Genomic DNA, 15,000 nt, shown 5'->3' with positions numbered 1-15,000 from the left:
ATCGTCATGCCTTCACAGAACTCACTGTCCTGTAAAAACCGTTAAATGTGGGTGTGGCCTATATCATTGGTGACTTGCGCATGCAACTACGTAAATACCTAATCTCATCTCAACTTGTTCAATGCTGTTGTAATGGTTCATTGTGGAAGTCGTCATGGAGTCGATATCAGCTGACTTTTCTTTTTTTGATGAGCCGAAGCCCCGCGACTATAGGAGATTGATCGCCAAACCCAGTCTTTACGAAACTTGCGGTCTGAAATCGCCAATGTGTGACCCAGGCTTTACTGAGCAGTCCCTGTAGACATGAACTCAGATCATAAGTCGCTATATGAAATACGACGAGAGGTACATGCCTCTCTCTCTCTCTCTCTCTCTCTCTAAAAATCTTGCGAGTACTCACGGGTTGATTTTCAGAGTATTACCTCATTTCTACAAGTTACTTGTGTAACTTTGAAATTAATAACTCAATGGGCATTATAACTCAATGGCACTCAAATGAAACAAATTACAACAAAAGTCAAAGAATCAGGGCAATCGCCTTTTCTAAATCCACACACACACAGCACTAGATGACAGGTCACCTCTAAAGTTAAGCCAAGAAGTTGTTCATTCCGTCCTGCATTTGGGTTTTGTTGGGGAAAAGGGACAAGTTATACAATTACCACGAATGCAGAACTTATTTGCAAGGTTTACATGAGCATAAAAAACTTTACAATAATTATCAAGTTTGTTGTCAAAAATAAATTCCAAATATAATAGTGTCATAGGATACTCTATGGGCAGGGTAAGTAAGAGGCACTATTCTCGTGTTGATGGTTTATTACAGAGGCATCTTAATCCTAAGGCAGGTACAGGGCAACTGGTGTTTGTGCCAAACCAAGGTCTTGGCGCGGCGGAGTTAGGTAATGCATTGCTAACCATAGACATAACACTCACTTCATTACGTACTATTACTGATACCAGTAACATGATACATACTCATCCTACATCCCCCCCTTAAGCAACGCATTACCGCAAAACATAGGTATAGTCAAAAGTCAAAATCAGAGGCAAACAAGGGATATCACAAATAACAGACAAAATGAAGGGGGAAAAATTCAGCGAAGAATGGTTAATCTAAGCAAAACGCAATAGTAGCTCCACAAACAGAATGTAATTTATTTTCCGCTCTCGTAGTCCTTCATCCAAGCTGGGCAATAGTTGGCCTTGAACCACACCTACCAAGGGGTAGGGTGTTGCCGTGGTCAGCATATGCCTCCTGGTCCTGGATACGTGGCACTTTCCCAGCTGGTTTTATAGTCAGGCACTGGCTCTTCACTGTTATGTATTTCAAGTGGCGGTGATTTCTCCTCGACATTCTCCCAGTCCCATCTATTTTGATTAAATACTGTCTATATGGGAGTTTTTCCATCACCACCCCCGATCGATCCCACTTCTTACTGACTACGTCCTTTACGAGGACTTGGTTGCCTACACATAGGTATGGCAATTACTGTGCATGCAAAGTTTTGACCATAGCCTTTTCTCTCTCTCGTATTGTCGTCATCCAATGATTATCCAAAAACAAGAATTCATTCACCATTGGGATAGAGTCCTGCTGTAACTGCCTCCCCAATGTTAATTGTGCTTGGGACTGGTCTATATCTCTTAGGGGAGTAGTTCTGTACTGCATAAGGGCTTTTGCTGTGGCAGCAGTGTCTAGGCTACCATCACCCCTAACGTTGTCCCTTATCATAAGCTTAGCAGAGTGCACAGCCACCTCATCTTGCCCATTCGATTGGGGGTATTGTGCTGACGAGATACACAATTGCAGCCCCCATCACTTATAAAAGTCCAACATCTCAGTACTAGCTAAGTTCATCCCCCCATCAGTGGATATCTCCTCAGGGGTACCCCAACGGCAGAACAACCTCCGCAATACAGGGATGGTCTTTGATGAAGTCACACTATTGCCAAAGTGCGGCAGTTCCAGTCACCCAGTTAATCTGTCTGCATATGCTAAATAGCATATATTAACTAACTGAAAGAAATCTGCTATGGTTTTCTGAAATGGATAAACTGGCGGGCGGGTGGGAATGAATGGTTCTCGTTGCTGGGATGGGAAACTTTCATTTCATGTTGTACATTTAGATCTCTGAAACATTACATCTGCCTCCATCCCAGGCCAATACACCGACTGTCATGCCCTATGCAATATTGAGTCAGCGCCTTGGTGGCCCGAGTGTAGGTTACATGCCACAGTTTCCCTCAGAGCTTGCGGCACTACCAAACATATGTGTCCCTTGTTGAAAGCATAAGTGACCAGTCCATTGATATAGGTAAGCCGTTCCCTTACCTGAAAATACGACTTTAACGCAGGCTCAACCATATTCCTACTTTCTGGCCAGTTCTCGTCTCTTACCCTTTTCAATAACAACTGATAATCATCATCTTTGCTAACAATTTTCTCTAAGTTTCCACAGTCAATTACTATGACGTCACTATCCACGTCACGAAATGACGTGATCATTGCAGCACACATTATCCCGCATACCTCTTCTGCATGCTCCATGTCTATCTAGTTTGGTGATGCCTTTAGACTTGGGTACTGTGACAAGGTATCAGCAGCAGTATTTCTTTTACCTGCCACGTATTTGACTGTGAATTTATACTGAAGGGTTATTTCTTTCAAGCAAAACAATCTCTGATTCTCAATGTGCTTCAACTCCTGATCGCCAAACAGACAAACAGGCGATGGTCTGTTACTAGAAGTAGGTTAGGGCAGCCCAGCAAAAAGAGACAAGCTTTTGTCAGACACCAGACCACAGCCGCTGCCTCCCCCTCAATAGGGGCGTAGTTCAATTCCTCTCTTGAAAGTGCCTGCTGCCACACAAGGCTAGCTTCCAACCCCTCTGACAACAGAAAGGTACATCATTACATATGCAAGAACCATATTGCTGTAGTATGACAAAGCCCATCCCCTCTTTACTCCAGTCAGTCATAAGAATGGTTGGTCTTGTCTTATCATAATAATGCAAACCCTCCGATATTAATCTACACAACTCATTTTTAGCATATTCAAATCTAGACATCAAATTTTCATCCAAATGCACATTTTTACTGGCCCCCTTTTTCAATAATTCCCAAAATGGTACAATGACGGGGGCCATTGCAACAAAGGGAGCCAACTGATTGACCAGCCCAAACAACGACCGAGTATCGGATATGGTGGGCTGATCGGGCATTGGGGACTTCTTTATAGCAGCCAGTTTGTCCCCCGAAGGCAGATAATTGTCCCACCCAACATTATAGCCCACAAAATTCACGGCCCTCTGACAAAACTGGAATTTATGTGGGTTCAGAATTACACCATTCCTCTCACATGCTAACAATAAATCAAAAGTATGCCAAAAAGCTGCTTCTATGCTAGAATCATGCAATAATATATCAGCGCATTTAAATCTCCTCGGTATATCCACAATTACATCATCAAATCTTTTGGTGTATGTGTCTGGAGCAGCGCAGTTCCCCATAAGTCGTAAGCTTTTGACTTTCTTCATCCAACACTACCTGATGGAATCCCCAGTGTGCATCGACTGTGGTCATAAAAGTATGCACCGGGACACTTGACACCATATCAAATGGTGCAAACGTATGATGTGTTTCCCTTTTACAGCATGCATTGAGTTTTTGAAAATCAACAGTTCCTCTCGGAATGCCATCCCGTTTGCCTACCACCACCACCATGCGGGCACACCACTCAGTTACCTCTCCAGTAGGCACAGGTTGCAAGATACCAACTAAAACATCCTCGTCGATCTGCATCTTGACCTCTTCCTCCCACTGTTTAGGGACAGTAACTGGTGTATAGTAAGCATGCGGCATTGCACCTGGAAGCAGCTGTATGTGGTGCGGTTTGCCGCTCATTATGGGAAAGGGTCTTCTATTCACATTGAATGCTGTACCTGAGAAACGTTCCAGCAGCCACTGCTTGAATAAGGGGACATTCTCCTCTGTGGGAGAGTATGGCAGCTCATTGAGTCTCTCATTAATACCCCCTATGCCAACAATTTCACTCCCATGAATATTCAAAGCTGTGTAATTCGGGAAATTAGGATCCACCAACCCTAATGATTTGCATGCACTTAATGACAGAAACAGCTTACGTGTCCCATTGACAAAATACATACGCTTACTTCTTGACATGCTGCTGCACTTGATGTTGAGCTGACAATACCCCATTACACTCATTAGACCTCTTGCTGCATGTTGTAGCTTTACTTCTGCTTTATTCAGATTTTTTGCATCAATTCCCAGGTTCCATGCCTGGACTGACCCAGCAATGCATACCTCAGCCCCAGTATCAGCTACAGCTTCTAATTTGCAACTTTTATTACTTTTAACACAGGAGACCGTAACATCCACGGTCAGTTGCGTACATGACGCAGCACCAACACTTAATGCCTTTCGAGCAGACCCCCCATCTGCTGATTCATTTTCGGCATATCCTCTCGCCCGCTGCCGATTCTGCTCACAGCAATGGTGCCAATCTTATCATCCAATGCGCCCTTGCTAGGCGTTTCTCCACAGTGAAAACATTCCGCAGCGCTAGCAGGGCAATTGGCATGGCCCCTCAGGTGTACAATCCTGCAAAACTCACATTTCACCCTTGCCTTGGAGCTTGATTTTGCCACATCTTCCTTCTTTTTCTGATAATTTGTTGTCACTGCCGCTACTTCTTCCAGTGGCAACGCTGTTTCCATCTTCCTCTCAATGCCTGCTTTGTTGAACTCTCTTCGCTCCCCACTTTGTGTGGGGTCCCCGCATTCCCGTACTGCCTCCTCGAATGCCTCGCACTTTGCCATGATTGCACTCACAAAATTGTACTTTTCAAAGGTTTCTGAAATATCCTGTTTTAACTTTCAATTCTGTATGCCGCTTACAATTTTACCTGCAATTAGGGCATGCAAACGCACACTCGAGGGCCTCCCGCTGACACCTGTGGATGCATTCCTTTGCCGTTTCTTATTCTCTCTGTCTTCCTGTGAAGAACTTATCCCACACAACCACCCTGTTCGCTGTCTTTGTGGTCATTTTTCTCAGGGCATCAAAGGCATCCTCTACCCCTAGGGCATTCCAAGTGGCTGAAGAGAATTGGGCATATATTGCACTTTGCACGTTTGTCCATGCATAGTAGCCTGATATTCATTACTGCCTCATCACGGGAAAATTTCCTGATTCTTACCCAATCTTCCGTAGGTCGCCTCCAGCGCCTAAAATCCTCCACTGACATCACATACATGCAATTTTTAAGGGAAATCTGCTTGCTGTTCCCCCTGCCAAGTGCTGAATTATTTCTGCCTGTTCGTATGGCCGTACCTAATGCCTGAACTAATGCATTTAGATCCACTGTTGCGCCTTCGCCGATGCTGCTTCTGGTGTCTCTAGGTCTTGTTAATCTAAGGGCGCTTTTCAACGATCTTCTACAAAATCCCGACATTCTGCACAGGTAATATTCCGTCACTACGTCATATAGGATACTCTATGGGCAGGGTAAGTAAGAGGCACTATTCCCGTTTTGATGGTTTATTACAGAGGCATCTTAATCCTAAGGTGGGTACAGGGCAACTGGCGTTCACGCCAAACCAAGGTCTTGGTGCGATGGAGTTAGGTAATGCGTTGCTAACCAAAGACATATCACTCGGTTCATTACGTAGTATTACTGATACCAGTAACACGATATATACTTATCCTTCGAATGGGCAATTTCAACATATTTGTTAAATGTAGTGAATTAATTGGGGTGTGTGTCATACAATTTTGGACGATGTCACGCCCATACGGTGTACTAATACGCATATACACCCATAGCGGAGCACGCAAAGGAGCGACTAGAGGGGCGAACAAGCACCTATCATTTCCCCTCCCGATCTCTTGACCTCTCCTAATGGCGTCTCTGGCGAGAGGCACAAACAAGATCTTGTAATACCTTCAACTCTTACCGTATGTGTTATGAGCAATATATTCACCATGAGCAATTTCATATATATAAGGATAAATGAATTATCATAAATAAGACAATATATACTGAGTTACTAAAACATCAACAGACGTTTATGTTAAAAGACTTCGTCTTTGTGTAAAACCATCTTTTCGGTGCTAACTGCACCACAGATACTACGTACCTACATGCAAAAACTTAGCAAAATTAGATAAAATAATGTGAAGAGTGTCATTCTCGAGTAGATGTGGTTCTTTCACAATTATTATATGTAAAAGAGACATATATTTTACAAAATACATAGGTATATGAATATATTTGGTTTTCACATGAATATAAATACAGTAACAGTTCATGTCTTTCGATTACCTGACAGACTGGAATTCACAATGAAAAATCAATCAATAATTTCTTTTGAGACAGACACTAATAACTCTATAGTGAGAAATAGAAAGCACGGAAACATGTGGATACATAGAAACATTTGAAAAAAAAATATTGTGAGAGGAATTCCTCACAATAGGGCTCTTCATCATCTTGTAAATAACAATAACAATAACAATAACAATAACAATAACAATAACAATAACAATAACAAAACAATAACAATAACAATAACAATAACAATAATAATAATAATAATAATAATAATAATAATAATAATAGTAATATGAAAAAATAAGTGCACAATTTTTTCTCGACGAGTCTGCAAATCAGTTATGGCAAAACTACCATGGTTCTCTCAATAATTACGTGATTTGCTTTGCATTTTATTAAGTCAACACCGCCGAGGTTGTGAGTTGGTTATTAACTTTTATGGTTTCAGCTAGGGTTTAGATATCTGTTAATTAAGAATGCATTTTGTCGATGGTTCTTTATATTCACAACTATTTGCAGGATATGATCTCTGTTTACATTTATGTTAATAGTTACACTGAGGGAACACAAACACACGAATAGAATAAATGTACAAAATATATATTTCAAAGTTAAGTCATAGCCAAATAAATCTATTATGTTTGAAGTAAACGAATTATATACCAAGTCATAGCCCACTTAGCAAGGTTACAATGCATGTCAACTTTTTGTTGTTAGATATGAAATGAATTATATATCTTTATTATATTTAGCAGTTTAAAATACTATTTATTTGTTTTTTTTATGATTTTCATAATAACATCATTAAAGCTTTCCCACAAAAATTCCACAATTTTCTTCCCCCACAACACCCACTTGTGCAGTCCTATTTCTCCTACAGATTTAGGGAAAAATCCAATAAAGTGGCAACACTGAGCTACATTCAAGAATTAGACACGTAGAAGAATATACAGAATACAAAGCGTACATAATCGAATCATAACAAACATGAGAGCATCAGAGCTTTACATGGCTAAGCAACTAAGATTGCTTCTCAAACATTTACAGAATTTGCTAGTCAGAAGCTTAGATTGTTCAAGAAATGGCTTGCAAGTGAACATGTCACACAACTTTCAATGAATTAATCAATCTAGTAGTCTTAGAAGAATTCCATCGGAGATTACCACCACCTATTTCGATGTATATAGCTGAGAGGTCAAAGATCTAATGAAAGCTGGAAATCTTGCTGATAACTATAGCTTAGTGCAACTGGTATTAACTCTTGTGCTTATTGTAAACAGCATGGCTACACATTAGAGAATTGTAGAAAACCAGGGTGCAAAGCAGCCAACCAATCTAGTAAAATATCATCACAGCCTGGCGTTAAGAAAACTGGTTTGCATTATGCTGTTGATCAGTTGGAAGATGGTAGTTTGAGTTGTCTATACGAAAAGACAGTGCAGATATCAGATATTGATGAAGTCCCTTGTTACTATAACTGACAGATAGCTGGAAAGCCCAACGAGATGATACCACCTGCACCATTAAAAAATATTGCTATTTCACATGAACCATTCAGTAAGGTTATAATATAGTGTGGGACCTTTGTCCAAAACTTGTAAAGGTAATCATACTGTTGACTGCAATGTGTCCAACCACAAGATTTCCAATTACCATTTCTCTACCTAATGTATCTACGAAAAAGATAACAGAAAGTCTTTTTAAAGTATGTATTTGTTGTCTTAGGTTTTCCTAAAGAATTACAGTGTGATAGAGGAACAAATTTCAAGTGATTTTCTGAAATCTCTCTTGAAAGACCTAAAATTAAACAATCATTTCCTTCAGCTTATCCAGTCATAGGGTATGTTGGAAATGGCACATCAAACATTGAAAAGTCCTCTTGAAAAATATGCCTTTGAATCTGCTAAGGAAAAACCTAGAGATGTGCTAAGAGTTGGTACAGAAAAGTTAATTGGTGAGGTTGAAGTAGTCACTCCTGTTACAGTTACTAAGTACTTGCAAAACGTGAAAGACAAATTTGACAACATTCTGTATTATCATATTGCAGGTGAAAAACTACAGCTGATGAAAAGACAGGTTGAATATTTATTAGATAATGGATTAGCTTCCCCTAGATGCTCACCTCGGGCTTCACCTTGCATTTTAGTTGCCAGACCCAATAGGAAAGTGAGGATGTGCACAGATTATAGATCAGTGAATAGTGTTACACAGGATTCCTGCACACTTCCTAGAATACTGGAAATCTTGGACAATATAGGAAACTGCAAATGTTTAACTCAAATAGACCTCTTAAAGGGATATTATCAAATACAGTTGACAGAAAATGCTGGCAATATCAGTCCATTCAATACTCATTTTGGCTTGTTTCAGTACAACGTTTTTCCATTTGGTATGCATAAGGCACCAGCGACCTTCCAGCGTGTGATGAATGAGTTGACCAGATCAGAGATCTTGAAGATGTATATGCCTACTTTGATGAATTGGTTGTTACAACAAGCAGCTGGGATAAGCATTTTGAAACACTGCAAGCATTGTTCCTCAACCTTCACAAAACCAATTAGACCATTAATCTTTCTAAACCCTATTTTGGCAATGCCAAAGTTAACTACTTAGGTCATGTAATTGGTAGTGGTTCAGTCTCACCTAAAGATAGTAACATACGGCAGTCTTGGAGCATCCAGTTACATCTAACTGTAAGCAAGCACAGACTTTTCTTGGAATGTCTGGTTATTACAGCAGATTTTGTAAAAACTTTGCTCTTATTGCAAAACCTCTCTATGAACTTACATCACCTAAAGCAAAATTTATTCGGTCACCAGAATGCCAGGACTCTTTCAATCAATTAAAGACTATGTTACCCTCCCATCCAATATTGAAATGCCCCGATCTGTACAAGCCTTTTTATCTGTAGGTTGATGCTTCCAACACAGGTATTGATGCTTTGCTTCTGCAGTCCAGTGATGAAGAGATACCTGATGAATCACCACTGCTTCCTGTTTCATACTTTTCCAGAAAGTTCTCTGCCACTCAGCAGCGATGGTCTACTGTAGAGTAAGAGCTCTACGGTGTAGTGGCTGCTCTTCTACATTTCAACGTGTATATTTATGGAAATACTCCTGTGACATTCTTATCAGACCATGGTGTGGAAGTAAAACATATTCCTGGAGCAGAAAACAAAGAGGCAGGTGCCTTGTCTCGCATTTACACATCTTCAAGTGTCCCACACCATCCACCAGACATTACAGACCTTACACCTTGTTCGGGTTGCCCCAGGTCCCTCAGTGTGAGGCACCTCTACTGTCTACCAGAGAGTTGCTAGTGCATCTTCCGGTATATTTTGCATCTTCCAATCTTGGATGGTCTGGGATGCAGCTTAGATATTTGTCGAGCTTATTCTTAAACACATCTACACTCACTCCTGATATATTCCTCAGATGAGCTGGCAACGCATTGAATAGATGCTGCATTGTCGATGCTGGTGCGTAATGGATTAATGTCCTGTGTGCTTTCCTTATTTTTCCTGGTATGGTTTTGGGCACTATTAATCTACCTCTGCTTGCTCTTTCTGATATTTTTAGCTCCATGATGTTTTCGGCAATTTCTTCTATCTGTTTCCATGCCTGAATTATCATGTAGCGTTCTCTTCTCCTTTCTAGACTATATAATTTTAAGGATTGTAGTCTTTCCCAGTAGTCAAGATCCTTAACTTCTTCTATTCTAGCTGTAAAGGACCTTTGTACACTCTCTATTTGTGCAATATCATTTTGATAGTGTGGGTACCATATCATATTGCAATATTCAAGTGGACTACGAACATATGTTTTATAAAGCATAATCATGCGTTCAGCTTTTCTTGTTTTGAAGTGCCGTAACAACATTCCCATTTTTGCTTTACATTTTGCCAATAGAATTGATATTTGATCTTTGCATAACATGTTCCTATTCAACATCACACCAAGGTCTTTAACTGCTTCCTTATTTGTGATTGTCTCATTATTAGGTCGCCTATATGCATACAGCTTTCCTTCTCTGTCTCCATAATTTATTGATTGAAATTTATCAGAGTTAACTACCATCCTATTTACCTCTACCCAATCATATACTTTGTAAAGGTCTCTTCATAGCGCATTCCTATCTACTGTCTATGTCTGCAATCATAATAACAGTAATGCAGCTAACACCGTACCTTGTGGCACACCAGATATTACCTTAGCTTCATCCGATTTTTCATTGTTTGCAATAACTATCTGTTTTCTGTTGTGTAAAAATTCTTTTAACCAACTTCCTACTTTATCCACTATATTATGATTTCTCATTTTCTTCGCTAATATATTATGATCTACCTTGTCAAAAGCTTTTGCAAAGTCTAGATAAAACACATCTGTTTCATTTCCGCTTTTCATATTTTTGTATATGTTCTCACGGTGGACTAACAGTTGGGTTTTTGTACTTTTTCCGGGTACAAAACCATGTTGTCCTATATTAAACAAATTATTTTTTATTAAATGTTTGTTTCATAATATTTTTCTTCATTATCCTTTCATACACTTTCATAATATGTGATGTTAGACTCACAGGCCTATAATTACTTGCCTCTAGTCTTGATCCACTTTTGAAAGCAGGAATAATATATGCTAATTTGTGCTCATCATAAATCTTGCCTGTATCTACACTTTGTCTTAATAACATTGCAAGTGGCTTTGTGATAGAATGAACTACTTTCTTTAACAAAATAGCAGGGATACCATCAGGCCCAGCTGCAGCTCCATTTTTAATTTCATTAATAGCCTGCACAATATCAGCTTCATTAATATCTATGTCTGCTAAATATTTACTATTTTCATCTCTTACTTCTATATCATTATCATGACACTTCTCAGCAGGCTTCTAGCCCAGGGGAGCTGCTACAAACCATTTTTGTATTTAGTGATATGATATGCATTAATCTTACATGTTCAAGAATCCAAGTTTATGTACACTACCACAATTCCTTTCCTTTTCTCGAGACTACTTGCTGCTTCTTGTTTTCTGTTTACTTTATCAGCTATGCGACTGGCCTTCTTTGCTTTTAGATGGCGCAACCTTAATCTTCTCTCGAGCTGTTCTGTGGTGGTATCATTATTTTGTTATTTTGTTCTACATACCTAAAGTTCCTCGTTGGACGAGTGGTTTTCGCACTCGGCTCAGCCAACGTGGAATCAGAGGAATTTATTTCTGGTGACAAAAATTCATTTCTCGATATAATTTGGTTCGGATCCCACAATAAGCTGTAGTTCCCGTTGCTAGGATCTAATGCCGACCTATAGAGAGTTAGGGAGGAAGGATCTAATACCGACCTATAGAGAGTTAGGGAGGAAGGATCTAATACCGACCTTTGAGAGTTAGGGAGGAAGGATCTAATACCGGACTATAGAGAGTTAGGTAGGAAGGAATAAATGCCGACCTATAGAGAGTTAGGGAGGAAGGAAATAATTCCACCTATAGAGAGTTTTAGGGAGAAGGAAAAATTCCGACCTATAGAGAGTTAGGGAGGAAGGCAAGAATTCCGACCTATAGAGAGTTAGGGAGGAAGGAAATAATTCCGACCTATAGAGAGTTAGGGAGGAAGGAAATAATTCCGACCTATAGAGGGTTAGGGAGGAAGGAAAGAATTCCGACCTATATAGGTTAGGGATGAAGGCATCTAATTCCGACCTATAGAGAGTTAGGGAGGAAGGAAAAATTCCGACCTATAGAGGGGTTGGAGGAGGAAATAATTCCACCTATAGAGAGTTAGGAGAAGGAAAGAATTCCGAACCTATAGAAGTTCGGGAGGAAGGAGTCTAATCCGACACTATATAGGGTTAAGGGAGGAAGGAAAGAAGTCCGACCTATAAGAGAGTTATGGGATGAAGGAAATAATGCCCGACCTATAGAGAGTTAGGGAGGAAGGAAATAATTCGCGACCTATAGAGAGTTAAGGGAGGAGGAATATTCCGACCTATAGAGAGTTAGGGCGTGGAACGGAAATAATTCCGACCTATAGAGAGTTAGTAGGAAGGAAATAATTCCGGACCTATAGAGAGTTAGGAGAAGGAAATATTCTCGACCTATAGAGAGTTAGTGAGGAAGGAAAATAATTCGACCTAGGAGAGTTACGTGATGAAGGAAAAGAATTCCGACCTATAGAGAGTTAGGGAGGAAGAAATAATTCCGGACCTATAGAGAGTTAGGGGAGGAAGAGCTAATTCGACTATAGAGAGTTAGGGAGGAAGGAAATAATTCCGACCTATAGAGAGTTAGGGAGGAAGGAAATAATTCCGACCTATAGAGAGTTAGGGAGGAAGGAAATAATTCCGACCTATAGAGAGTTAGGGAGGAAGAAATAATTCCGACCTACTAAGAGAGTTATGAGGACGAAATCAATTCCGCGAACCAATACTATAGAGGAGTTAGTGAGGAAGAAATAATTCCAGACCTATAGAAGAGTTTAGTGGGAGGAAATGGAAAATAATTCCCTACCTATAGAAGAGTTAGGGGAAAAAAATGAAAAAAAAAAAAAAGGGGGGGGGGACAAAAAAAAAAAATTTATTCCCGACCTATAGAGAGGTTTAGGGAGGGAAAGGAAATAATTCCGGACATAAATAGAGAAGTTTAGGGGGAAGGAAAGAAATTCCGACCTAATAGAAGAGTTAGGGAGGAAGGAAATCTAATTCCGACCTATAGAGAGCCTAGGGAGGATAGGAAAAGAATTCCGGACCTATTACGAGAGTTTTAGGGAGGAAGGAAAATAATTGCCGACCTATAGAGAGTTAGGAGAAGGAAATAATGCCGACTATAGAGAGGGTTAGGGAAGGAAAGGATCTAATTCCGACCTATAGAGAGTTAGGGAGTGAAGGAATTAATTCCGGGACCTATAGGAAGGAAAGTTAGGGAGGAAGGATCTAATTCCGACCTATAGAGAGTTAGGGAGGAAGGATCTAATTCCGACCTATAGAGAGTTAGGGAGGAAGGATCTAATTCCGACCTATAGAGAGTTAGGGAGGAAGGAAAGAATTCCGACCCTATAGAGAAGTTATGGAGGAAGGAAATAATTCCACCTATATAAGTTAGGGAGGAAGGAAATAATTCCGACTTTAGAGGGAGGAAGTTTAGGGAGGAAGGAAGAATTCCGACCTATAGGAGTTAGGGAGGAAGGAAATAATTCCGACCTATAGAGAGTTAGGGAGGAGGGTCTAATTCGACCTATTAGAGGGAGTTAGGGAAGGAAAGGGTCTCAAATTCCGACCTATAGCGAGTTAGGGATTAAGGAAATTTAATTCCGGGACCTATAGTAGGAAAGTTAAGTGAGAAGGAAATAATTTCCCGACCTATAGAGAGTTAGTGGGAAAGGAAATAGATTCCGACCTATTAGAGAGGGTTATGGAAGGAAAGGAAATAAATTCCGACCTATGAGAGGGTAGTGAGGAGAAATAATCCGCCCTATAGAGCGTTAGTGGGAAGGAAGGAATAATTCCGACTATAGAGAGTTAGTGGAGAGGACAAAGAATTCCGACCTATAGAGAGTTAGGGAGGAAGGATCTAATTCGGGACCTATAGAGATTAGGGAGGAAAGGAAAGAATTCCGACCTATAGAGAGTTAGGGAGGAATTGAAGAATTTCCGGCCTATAGGAAGGAAAAGTTAGGGAGGAAGGAAAGAATTCCCGACCTTAGAGAGTAGGGAGGAAGGGAAGAATTCCCCGACGCTATGAGAGTTTAGGGAGGAACGGAAATAAATTCCGACCTTATAGAGAGTTAGGGAGGTAAAGGAAAAGAATTCCGACCTATAGAGGAGTTAGGGGGAAGGGAAGGAAATAATTCCGACCTCTTATAGAGTTTAGGGAAGGAAGGAAATTAATCCGGGACCTATAGGAAGGAAATTTGGGAGGAAGGAAAGAATTCCGAACCTATAGAGAGTTATTGGGAGGAGGAAATAATTCCGACCTATAGAAGGAAAGTTAGGGAGGAAGGAAAGAATTCCGACCTATTAGAGAGTTAGGGAGAAGGAAATAATGCCGACCTATTGAGAGAGGGTTAGGGAGGGAAGGAAATAATTCCGACCTATAGAGAGTTAGGGAGGAAGGAAATATTCTCGACCTATTTAAGGATTAGGGAGGAAGGATAAGTCCGGAACCTATAGAGAGTAGGGAGAAGGAAATAATTGCCGACCTATAGAGAGTTAGGGAGCAAGGAAATGAATTCCGCCCTTATAGAGAGTTAAGGGAGGAAGGAAATAATTGCCGACCTATAGAAAAGATTTTAGGGTAAGGAAGGAAATAATTCCGACCTTATAAGAGTTAGGGGGAAGTGAAATAATTCCGACACTATAGAGAGTTTAGGGAGGAAGGAAATAATTCCGACTAATATAGAGTTAGGGAAGGAAGGAAAGCAATTTCCGACCTATAGAGAGTTAGGAGGAAGGAAATAATTCCGACCTATTAGGGAGAAGTTAGGGAGGAAGGAAATAATTCCGACCTATAGAAGTTTAGGGTTGAAGGAAAGAATTCCGACCTATAGGAAGGAAAAGTTTAGGAGGAAGGAATAATTGCCTGACGCCTATAGAGAGTTATGGAACGAAGGAATAGGTTCCGACCTTAGAGAGTTAGGGAGTAAGGAAATAATT

This window comes from Macrobrachium nipponense, chromosome 45, assembly GCF_015104395.2.
Source record: "Macrobrachium nipponense isolate FS-2020 chromosome 45, ASM1510439v2, whole genome shotgun sequence".
Lineage (NCBI taxonomy): Eukaryota > Metazoa > Arthropoda > Malacostraca > Decapoda > Palaemonidae > Macrobrachium > Macrobrachium nipponense.
The sequence above is the reverse complement of the archived record's forward strand: the minus strand, read 5'-3'. Positions refer to the sequence as shown.